General features: G+C 46.7%; 1 pseudogene; it reads left to right on the plus strand.

Moving 5' to 3' along the window:
* Positions 1-10,651: 10,651 nt before the first annotated feature.
* On the plus strand, positions 10,652-11,433 carry LOC141099001 (transmembrane protein 106C pseudogene; annotated as a pseudogene).
* Positions 11,434-11,669: the final 236 nt, after the last annotated feature.

An 11,669-nucleotide genomic window follows, 5' to 3' on the forward strand; every position in this document is an offset into this window, starting at 1 on the left:
CACACAAAATAATTAATAAGTAACATTTCCCACATGTTTACTTTACATCAGCACAATTTTGGAACCAAAATCTTTTTTTGTTAGGAAGTTATAAGGGTTAAAAGTTGACCAGCGATTTCTCATTTTTACAACACCATTTTCTTTTTACGGACCACATCCCATTTGAAGTCACTTTGAGGGGTCTATATGATAGAAAATACTCAAAAGTGACACCATTCTAAACTGCACCCCTGACAGTACTCTAAACCACATTCAAGAAGTTTATTAACTCTTCAGGTGCCTCACAGGAATTTTTTGAATGTTTTAAAAAAATGAACATTTAACTTTTTTCACAAAAATATTACTTCAGGTCCAATTTTTTTTATTTTACCAAGGGTAACAGGAGAAATTGGACCTCAAAAGTCATTGTGCAATTAGTCCTGAGTACGCCGATACCCCATATGTGGGGCTAAACCACTATTTGGGCGCATGGCAGCGCTCGGAAGGGAAGGAGCGCCGTTTGACTTTTTCAACGCAGAATGGGCTGGAATTGAGATCAGACGCCATGTCGCGTTTGGAGAGCCCATGATGTGCTTGAACAGTGGAAACCCTCCAATTCTAACTCCAGCCCTAACCCCAACACACCCCTAACCCTAATCTCAGCCCTAACCCTAATGGGAAAATATAAATACATTTTTTTAAAATTTTTTTTTAATTTTATTATTTTTCCCTAACTAAGGGGGTGATAAAGGGGTTTTTATAGCAGGTTTTTATGTTTGGCAGCTGTCACACGCTAATAGACGCTTTTTATTGCAAAAATTTTAGATCACCACACTTTGAGAGCAATAAGTTTTCCATATTTTGGCCCACAGTGTCACGTGAGGCCTTTTTTTTCGTGGGACGTGTTGACGTTTTTATTCGTACCATTTTCGGGCACATGACATTTTTTGATTGCTTTTCATTCCGATGTTTGGGATGCAGAATGAACAAAAACCAGGAATTCGTGAATTTCCTTTTTTTTTGGGGGGGGGGGTTTATACCATTCTGTGTGTGGTAAAATTGATAAAGCAGTTTTATTCTTTGGGTCACTAAGATTACAGCGATACCTCATTTATCATTTTTTTTATGTTTTGGCGCTTTTATACGATAAAAACAATTTTACATAAACGTTATTTTTGGATCGCTTTATTCTTTGAGCTATAACTTATTTTTTCGCTGATGACGCTGTATGGCAGCTCGTTTTTTGAGGGACAAGATGACGTTTTCAGTGGTGCCATGTTAATTTATATTCGTTTTTTTGTTCAGCAGTATGATGATAAAACATTGTTTTTTGCCTTTTTTTGAAGGGGTTCACTAAAGGGGTTAACTAGTGGGATAGTTTTATAGGGCGGTCGTTACGGACGGGGCGATACTAAATATGTGTACTTTTATTTTGTTTTGTTTTTTATTTACATAAAAAAATGAATTTATTGGGGATTTTTTTCCCTTTATTTAGGAATTTTTAAAAAATTATTTACACATTTTTTTTACTTTACTACATTGTCCCAGTGTCCCGCTGATCTGACACTTTGCAGAGCACTGTGTCAGATCAGCGATCTGACAGGCAGTGCACGTGGCTTCTCAGCGCCTGCTCTCAGCAGGCACTGAGAAGCCACCTCCCTGCAGGACCCAGAAGGACCACGTGGCCATCTTGAATCCGAGTGCCTGCAGGGAGGAGGCTCACGGAACAACGCCATCACATCGCGTTGTTCTGAGGGTCTCAGGGAAGCACGCAGGCAGCCCCCTCCCTGCGCAATGCTTCCCTATGCCCCCGGAACACATAGTGCCGGGTGTCAGCTGTGATAATCAGCTGACACTCGGCCGCGATCGGCTGTGCTCCCACCATGAGAGCAGCTGATCACTATGAAGTACTATACCGTCCATGGGCATTAAGGCCCAGGGCACATGGACGGTATAGTATGACTAATTTCAGGAAGGGGTTAATAGGTGCCAATGCGGCCCTAGAGAAAGAGGTAACTTACCTTAAAGGCCAGATATATGATCTAGTAGATCACATCAAAATAATGTCTGGGTGAGGAGGTTACCAGAATACATCCAAGATGCAGAACTTTTGAACCACTTTTATAGATTGCTGTAGCTTGTCTTCCCAGAGCAAGACTCCCATGATCTGATGATAGACAGAATCCAGCGGGTCACTAAGCCTGAAAACCTTAACCCTGCTCTGCCACGAAGTATATAACTTCTTCATGAGGACAAACCACAATCATGATCGTGGTTTGTCCTGATGAGGAAGTTATATACTTGGGGCCCCAGAGCAGGCAGGGGTGGGCTCGGTGCCAGCAGTGGGCCCCGCCCGCCATCGCAGATTCAAATGTATCGGCTAGATGCCGATACAACTGACTGCATTGATGAGAGAAGCATCACGCTTCCTCTCCCATCATCCCCCTCTTAGAGTCTGACGTCACCAACGCCTACATTGACAGGGTGTCACGATCACGTCACTACTCGACGCCCGTGGTCCGGAAATGTGCGGACGCTCAGAGCAGCAGAGGAACCAGGAGGAAGAGAGGTGAGTATTGTATTTATTTTTTTTATGGGGGTGCATTATACTCTGCAGGCTGCCTATGGGGAGTGCATTATACTCTGCAGGCTGCCTATGGGGAGTGCATTATACTCTGCAGGCTGCCTATGGGGAGTGCATTATACTCTGCAGGCTGCCTATGGGGAGTGCATTATACTCTGCAGGCTGCCTATGGGGAGTGCATTATACTCTGCAGGCTGCCTTTGGGGAGTGCATTATACTCTGCAGGCTGCCTTTGGGGAGTGCATTATACTCTGCAGGCTGCCTTTGGGGAGTGCATTATACTCTGCAGGCTGCCTTTGGGGAGTGCATTATACTCTGCAGGCTGCCTATGGGGAGTGCATTATACTCTGCAGGCTGCCTATGGGGAGTGCATTATACTCTGCAGGCTGCCTATGGGGAGTGCATTATACTCTGCAGGCTGCCTATGGGGAGTGCATTATACTCTGCAGGCTGCCTATGGGGAGTGCATTATACTCTGCAGGCTGCCTATGGGGAGTGCATTATACTCTGCAGGCTGCCTATGGGGAGTGCATTTTACTCTGCAGGCTGCCTATGGGGAGTGCATTTTACTCTGCAGGCTGCCTATGGGGAGTGCATTTTACTCTGCAGGCTGCCTATGGGGAGTGCATTTTACTCTGCAGGCTGCCTATGGGGAGTGCATTTTACTCTGCAGGCTGCCTATGGGGGTGCATTATACTATGCAGGCTGCCTATGGGGGTGCATTATACTATGCAGGCTGCCTATGGGGGTGCATTATACTATACAGGCTGCCTATGGAGGTGCATTATACTATGCAGGCTGCCTATGGAGGGGCATTATACTATGCAGGCTGCCTATGGAGGTGCATTATACTATGCAGGCTGCCTATGGGGTTGCATTATACTATGCAGGCTGCCTATGGGGTTGCATTATACTATGCAGGCTGCCTATGGGGGCGCATTATACTATGCAGGCTGCCTATGGGGGCGCATTATACTATGCAGGCTGCCTATGGGGGCACATTATACTATGCAGGCTGCCTATGGGGGCGCATTATACTATGCAGGCTGCCTATGGGGGTGCATTATACTATGCAGGCTGCCTATGAGGAGTGCATTATACTATGCAGGCTGCCTATGAGGAGTGCATTATACTATGCAGGCTGCCTATGGGGAGTGCATTATACTATGCAGGCTGCCTATGGGGAGTGCATTATACTATGCAGGCTGCCTATGGTGGTGTATTATACTATGCAGGCTGCCTATGGGGGTGCATTATACTATGCAGGCTGCCTATGGGGGTGCATTATACTATGCAGGCTGCCTATGGGGGTGCATTATACTATACAGGCTGCCTATGGGGGTGCATTTTACTATACAGGCTGCCTATGGGGGTACATTATATTAGGGGCTGCATTATACTATAGAGGCTGCCTATGAGGCTGCATTATGCTATAGAGTCTGCCTATGGTGGTTCATTATATTAAGGGCGACATACTATAGAGGCTGCCTATGGGGGTGCATTATATTAGGGCTGCATTGTGCTATAGAGTCTGCCTATGGGGATGCATTATATTAAGGGCTGCATTATACTATAGAGGCTGCCTATGGGAAGTGCATTATACTATGGAGTCTGCCTATGGGGAGTTGTTGTGAATTCGCTTTCTGGCCTACCTCTGGTTACTACTGAAGGTAGTGTAGCTAGTCAAATTGACAGAGGGGTTGCGAGTTCTCTTTCTGGGCTCCCTCTGGTGGTTACTGGAGGTAATGGAGCTGATCTTATTAACAGAGGCTTGCCACCTGATAATGAGGACGACGATTGGAGATCTGGGGTTTCAGACTGGGATTTAAGACAGCTGACTCCCTCTATCCCTGCTGGTGATTTTCTTCCTGCCTCCTGAGGTCTTAGTTTTCAGCTCAGTCCCTGCATGTTCAGCTAAGTGTTTATTTGCTATTCTGTTTACATTTGATCTGGTTTTGCTATTTCAGTTTTGTGTGGGTCAGCCAGCTCCGGATGGGGCTGTGCTGAATCACCATCCATATGTTACTGCTTGTGCCAGTTTGTTTTTGTCCCTTATTAGATTGGCCTCTTTTTGCTCTGCTTGAGAATATACCAGAGTGCTGATATAGTGGGCGAAGTCGTGCGACTTCAGTATTTTTTGCATCAGACGTGTTGGACTTTTTGCAGGGTGTTTTGCGTGATTGCAGACAGTGTCTTTCCTTTCCTGCCCTGTCTAGTCAGTGTGGGCCCCATCGTTTGCTCAGTCTATTTTCCTACCTGTGTTTGTGTTTTCATCTTGTCTCACCGACAATATGTTTGGGGGCTATCTATTCCTTTGGGGTCTGCTCTGGGGCAGTTTAGATTTCCCCTTTCTTGCTGTAGGCTTAGTTAGCTCTCCGGCTAAGCTGAGGAATCTAGGATCATTGTAGGCACGCTCCACGGCTACTGCTAGTTGTTCTTGACATTATACCTGAGGAAGACTCTTAGAATACAACCGGTTTCGACTGCTATTTTGAATTAAAAATAAAATTCATCCTTGAACCTAAATGTCAAGTTCCATCATCATCCTTCAGGAGCGCATATTGCTGGGAAAAACATTCACCAAGTAAATTTATAAGTAATTTTTCTGGCATTGTCAAACCACTGAATGATCTGACAAAAAGGGCGCTGATGTGGTGAATTGGTCTCCAGAGGCAGTCTGGGCATTTCAGGAGCTTAAGCGCAGATTCACTTCTGCTCCGGTTCTACGGCAACCTGATGTCTCACTTCCATTTCAGGTGCAGGTAGATGCTTCTGAGATTGGTGCAGGAGCCGTTTTGTCCCAAAGAGATCCGGTGACTTCTAAAATGAATCCCTGTGCCTTCTTTTCTCTAAAATTCTCCCCAGCTGAACGTAACTATGACGTGGGGAATTGTTGGCCATGAAATGGGCATTTGAAGAGTGGAGACATTGGTTGGAGGGAGCTAGATATCAAGTTGTGGTCCTCACCGACCACAAGAATTTGATTTATCTGGAGTCGGCCAAACGCTTGAATCCTAGACAGGCTAGGTGGGCCTTGTTTTTCACGTGTTTTAATTTTGTGGTCTCTTTTCTTCCGGGCACTAAGAATGTTAAGGCGGACGCCCTTTCTAGGAGTTTCTTTGCGGATTCTCTTATTGTGACCAAGCCTACTACCATTCTAAATGAGGGTGTGGTTCTTTCCGCCATCTCACCCGATATGAGACGTGCCCTGGAGGAATTTCAGGAGGACAAACCTGAACGTTGCCCTATGGGAAAATTGTATGTCCCTGACCAGTGGAGGAAGAGAGTAATGTCTGAAATTCATTGCTCCGCATTGGCTGGTCATCCAGGTATTTTTGGTACCAGAGATTTGGTGAGTCGGTCTTTTTGGTGGCCTGCCTTATCTTGTGATGTCAGGAATTTTGTGCAGTCCTGTGGGACTTGTTCTCGGTCCAAACCCTGTTCTCGTTCTAGTGGGTTCTTGATGTCCCTGCTGATGCCCAGGAGGCCATGGACCCTTATCTCAATGGATTTTATTTTCCGATCTTCCTGTCTCTCAGAGAATGACTTATCTGGGTGATTTGTGATAGATTTTCTAAGATGATCCATCTTGTACCACTCCCAAAGTTGCCATCTTCTTCTGAGTAGGTGCCCTTGTTTTTACAACAGGTGGTTCGGTTGCACGGGATTAACTCCCTCCAGCTTATTGTGAGGTACGATTTTGTTGCAAGGGTCAGCCTACGTGGAGAGGGGGCACCAGAACAACGTAGGGTGAAAAAGCTCCGCTGTTAGGCAGGGATATTATTAAATAGGGACTTTTCAGTGATTTTCCCTCTTTATATGCCCCAATAAGTAATTTTGTATTCAGCTACTATTTTCACCTATTTTTTCTGCTTGTGGTGGTTTTTGGTGCGGGGTATCTATTATTGACTGTAAATTTACTGAACCCGGCCATCTGTTGTTCCTAATTGTGGTATTCCATTGAAAGGATTCAACAGGGTGATTAGGGAAAGCCGCCGTGGAGCGGGGGGCGCCATTTGCGTTCCAAGAGGGTGCCAACCTCCGCTGTCAGGCAGGGGTGAGCTATAGGGCCCTATAGGGATAAACAGGTTGTTATTCCCTGCCTGGCGTTGGAATTCACTTGATACATCCATTATTGGCTGGATTCAAAAGTATGATCAGCATTTTTTCCCCACAAAATTTTTTCAATATAATCTTTTAACCAATTAAGTAATAAAGTATCTTTTAATAATTAGTCTTTTGTATATGAGCTGTAGGATAACTAATGGGATATGGCGAGGCACCCTCTAACACCAGCTCTGAGGCTATGATACCACTATAGGGTGCAATTACATGACAAAAGTATATGTACAGCAGAAGAGTGGATAGGGTTCACATGCTCCAGACTGTCGGCGGCCCTGCAGAGGGGTCACACGCTCCGAACTGTCGGCGGCCCTGCAGAGGGGTCACACGCTCCGGACTGTCGGCGGCCCTGCAGAGGGGTCACACGCTCCGGACTGTCGGCGCCCCGGAAGAGGGGTCACACGCTCCGGACTGTCGGCGGCCCTGCAGAGTGTGTGTCCTTCTATTTGTCACCCACATTTGGTCCATAGGCAATGGCTTGTGTAATGGCGCCCGTGTAGTGGCCCATGGGGGCGCTTCGATTTCGGACCCTTGCTGCAGCACCTCTGCATTCGTACGTAAGCTTCTGTGCTTGTGTCATACACGACCTCCAATCATGATGGTCGTACTAATGGCATCCACTCTCGGGTGCACGGCAACTGATATTATAGAAGAATAATTATCAGAAAAACTCATAAAACACACAAACAAGCTATGATTCCCAGAAAGCAGAGGGGAAAAGTGAAAACTCTTCTGCCCCTATCAGGACTAGCAGGTGGTACAGCACAGTTACCTGTACATCACTCGTACACACAGTGCAGTGTTCTTATGTCATGTGCGGTTCCCCACCGCTGATGTGTAGCACGTCCTATACTCTACCAGTACCTGCAGCCTCGGGACCGCAGCTCTCCTACACGAGCACCAGAGGTCGCAGACCACACGCAACCTCCGTGTACAGTGTACACCGAAGATACGGTGACGTCACTGGTGAGCTCCCTCTCTTTGACATCCATCAAATAGAAACACTCCAGGGACTAGAGGGTTAATTGATTCAGCAGTCGACGCCCGTGACGTAACCGAATCCTACACCCCGCCCACATCAGGGAGCAGCGCCTCCCACCGTGGATCACTATTTGGCAGGAAGTTGAGAAAGGACACTGGGCATGCGCAACATGTAACTTCCCGCTGCCTATTAAAGGCGCAGAACGCGCGCGCTGGTGGCGTCGTGCTGTCATGTGTGGGGCGTGCAGGGACTGTGGGGGCTACAGCTCATGTGTGCAGGAAGCGAGCCAACGAAGATTAGGACAAAGTAAACATAACACTGAATACTTCAGGCTTCCACGTTTACTTGTTAGCCTACCAGCAAAAAGAGACCGTGGCAAGTAAAATAACGTTATTTAAAGGGGCTGAGTGTCTTCTGCTAAAGGTCAGCAGCCATTCTATGTGACTAAGTACCTGTGACTCCTTAGAGTGTGCAGTGTGCATACTGTCGGGATTCTGCAGTGTGGCTGGCGGTCATGTGGCTGCAAATAGAAGATTTGCATACGTCTGGCTAAATTCTGGTTCCATGTACCTGATGTCTGACGATTCACTTGTATTGTCTGACGCCGTACATGTCTGGCCACGTTTCCGCATGCAAATTGCCTGCATAGTCACATGACTCCCCACTCTCACCGGCAGTGGCGTAACTACAAAGTTACAGGCCCCGGTGCGAACTTTCAAATGGGCCCCCCCATCCCAAAATACATGCACAACTCCTCTCTGTACACTCGCGGCTCCGCTCCGTACACCTCGTACACGCACGGCTCCGCTCCGTACACCTCGTACACGCTCCGCTCTGTACACCTCGTGCACTCGCGGCTCCGCTCCGTACACCTCGTACACGCATGCTTCTGCTCCGTCCACTTTGCACACATGCGACTCCACTCCGCACACCTCATACACGCGTGGCTCTGCTCCGCACACCTCGTACACATGTGGATCCGCTCCGCACACCTCTTACACGCTACGTACACATTGTACACGCGCGGCTCCGCTCCCTACACTTCGCACACACGGCTCCTGTCCGTCAACTTCGTACACACACACGGCTCCTCCCCGTCCACCTCATACACACACGGCTGCGCTCCATACACTTCGTATACACACGGCTCTGCTACATCCACCCTGTTAAGCCCCTCCTGACCCCACTCATAAACTTACCCTCATCCAGCACCATGACAACCAGCACAGCAGAATCCTGCACACACTGAGGCTCCTGATCATGTGACCCTGACTCCTCCCCTCCTGTGACCTCATCACAGGTCCTGTGCGAACAGAACAGACATCGTGTCAGGTCAATTGCAGCCTGGCAGCCAATCAAAGCACGGAGCTGCACAGCCAATGAGCGGCTGCAGCTCCAAGTGGCTGCTACTCCCCTGACACTCCCACTACACAGCTCACCTTCGAAATGCAAACTCACGAGCGGGCCTGTAAGCACTCCGGGCTCCGTCGCAGCTGCGACCACTGTGATCGCGGTAGTTATGCCCCTGCTCATCGGCAATACCGGGAAATCCTGACAGCCACAACACATTCAGGGATTGCCTAACAAACCGGCCAGGTAATCCCTGCATGTGTTCATTCTGTCGAACAGCTACAAGACATGCAGCTGCGGGGACTCGCACATGTTTTTCGAGCACACTCCGCACCCGAGCATGCCCAGATAACACCTTATCCAGGCACGTTCGCTCATCACCAGTCTCTTCCTATGTACAGTCAAGGGAGACTAAAAAAAGCACTGACTCAGGAGTCAATTAAATAGAGTACAACATAGGAAAAAAACATTTAAAACCATAATTTTATTTGATATGCATATCAAATAAAATTTTGGTTTTAAATAGGTTTTTCTTTGCTAGACTACATTCAAGAGAGAAACTTGTCAGTCAGCGGAAGCAGTGCTGGGAAGAGCCGGATTGGGGGTGACACCGGACTAGTGTCATCTCCAGCTCTGGTCCCTGACTACAGCTTCAATCTATACTGTCTCTAAAATGCCAGAGCTTGTCAGACACTAATATAACTGCAATTTTGCGGCCACGCCGTGATTCACATGCATTAAGGTTTGGTTATTGTATTGTGCTTAGTACATAATCACCCCGAGTGCACTTCCAGGCTAGTTTGCTGGTGGCTTCCAAGTTTTATTGCTCTGCACTAACGCATCGGATTACTACATGGCTCATTGTTATTGTTCTACCATGACCTATATATATACACCATTAGTTTGAGTTGAAAATATGACCTGACCTGTTACCTTTAAAATTCATAGTGCACAAGGTTATTCTTTAATCATCTCGCATGCTAAGATAGTGTGATAATTCATGAGCCGCAATGCATTGGAATGCTGCAGAGTACAAACCCATAAAACCAATAGGCAGTGAGAAAAGATAACGCACATGGTTTTACCTCTAGTTCCTCCATCCCAAAGCATGTTTCGCCGTGCTTCAACAGGGGACGTGTTAGGTGGGGGAATCATCAGATGTTATACTCAAGAAGCCCCAATGGGAAGTAGAGGATAAAGTAATCTTGTCTGAATACTGGGTAACAGCTTAGTTTGGCCGCTAGTGTATTTCGGCACCTAACCTGCTTCCATACATTGGAAAACTTCCACCCCCTTGGATGCGCTACGCGTTTGCCATGCTGCTGTATGCCAAGGTGGGCAACACAAGACCATTGAGCTCAGTGATTGGGTCAGCAGCCATTTGTAAGAGATGCGACATCATTGCTGCAGTCTTGTAAACTCGTGGAGAAATGGTGCTGGTGCAGCAGTGGCTCCAATAGGCAGTACTGCTTATTTTGGTATTTTAAAGCATTACAAGCATTAACCCAAATTATATATGAAAATAGAAAACCTCATTAACATTAGACATGCATTTAGATGTAATTATCATATATAATGCTCTACTCCAGAGTTGCTGTGTGGAGGCAGCCATGTTTATGTTTGTTGGTCCAGGGTGCAAGCTCTAATTAATGGCCCAGGGAGATGCTGAACACAGAACATGGAGTCTATTATGTCTACCTATACCAGCCATGTGACGTCCTCGAAGCAGGCTAGCAACTCGCATCTTGAGGACGATGACGACTTGCTGGATGGAAAGGACCGAGAGGAAGACATCGCGCAGTTTCCCTACGTTGAGTTTACAGGACGTGACAGCATTACCTGCCCATCGTGCCAGGGCACGGGCTGTATTCCAACAGAGCAAGTGAATGAGCTGGTTGCACTAATCCCATACAGCGACCAAAGGCTGCAGCCGCAGAGAACGAAACTTTACGTCGTTCTCTCCGTTCTGCTGTGCCTCCTAATCTGTGGTCTGGTCGTGTTTTTCCTGTTTCCTCGCACTATTCTTGTCCAAGATGGTGGCATCAGAATGGTCCAGGTGTGGTTTGATAAGGAAAATGATATTGTGAATATTGCTATGACAAGCACGCTGCAGATAACCAATTCCAACTTCTATTCCATCAATGTAGACAGCCTTATAAGCCAAGTGCAGTACATGAACACGGTCATTGGCACCCAGCAGCAGACCAATGTGTCTGTCATCATGCCGCTCAGCGAGAAACTGGTACAATTATTGCATTCTTCTATTCTCTTGTCACAATTTTTACCATCTAAGGTTATGTTCACACATTGCTTTTTTTCATGCTTTTTTTGCTACATTTTTCAGGATCCCAAAGTTCAGCTTTGCTTCCGCCATACAAGCATGAACAATGCAAGGTGTTAGGCCACCAATGGAAGACACATATACATCCATAAAACATTTTTTTGGGGAAACAAAAGGGCAAATTGATCAAAATATTTGGTGGAATAAGATTTTTATTTCTGAAAAAAGTAATTATTCTGAACAAAAAAGTTAATGAAAAATACCGTAATTGTAAATTTTTTTTTCTTCATAGACTGTAAGCTTGCGAGCAGGGCCCTCATTCCTCTTGGTGTCTGTTATGATCTATGTGAATATTGGTATGCTGTAATGTC

The sequence above is a fragment of the Dendrobates tinctorius genome, unplaced genomic scaffold (genome assembly GCF_039654945.1).
Source record: "Dendrobates tinctorius isolate UK_male_01 unplaced genomic scaffold, ASM3965494v1 ptg000097l, whole genome shotgun sequence".
Taxonomy (NCBI): Eukaryota; Metazoa; Chordata; class Amphibia; order Anura; family Dendrobatidae; genus Dendrobates; species Dendrobates tinctorius.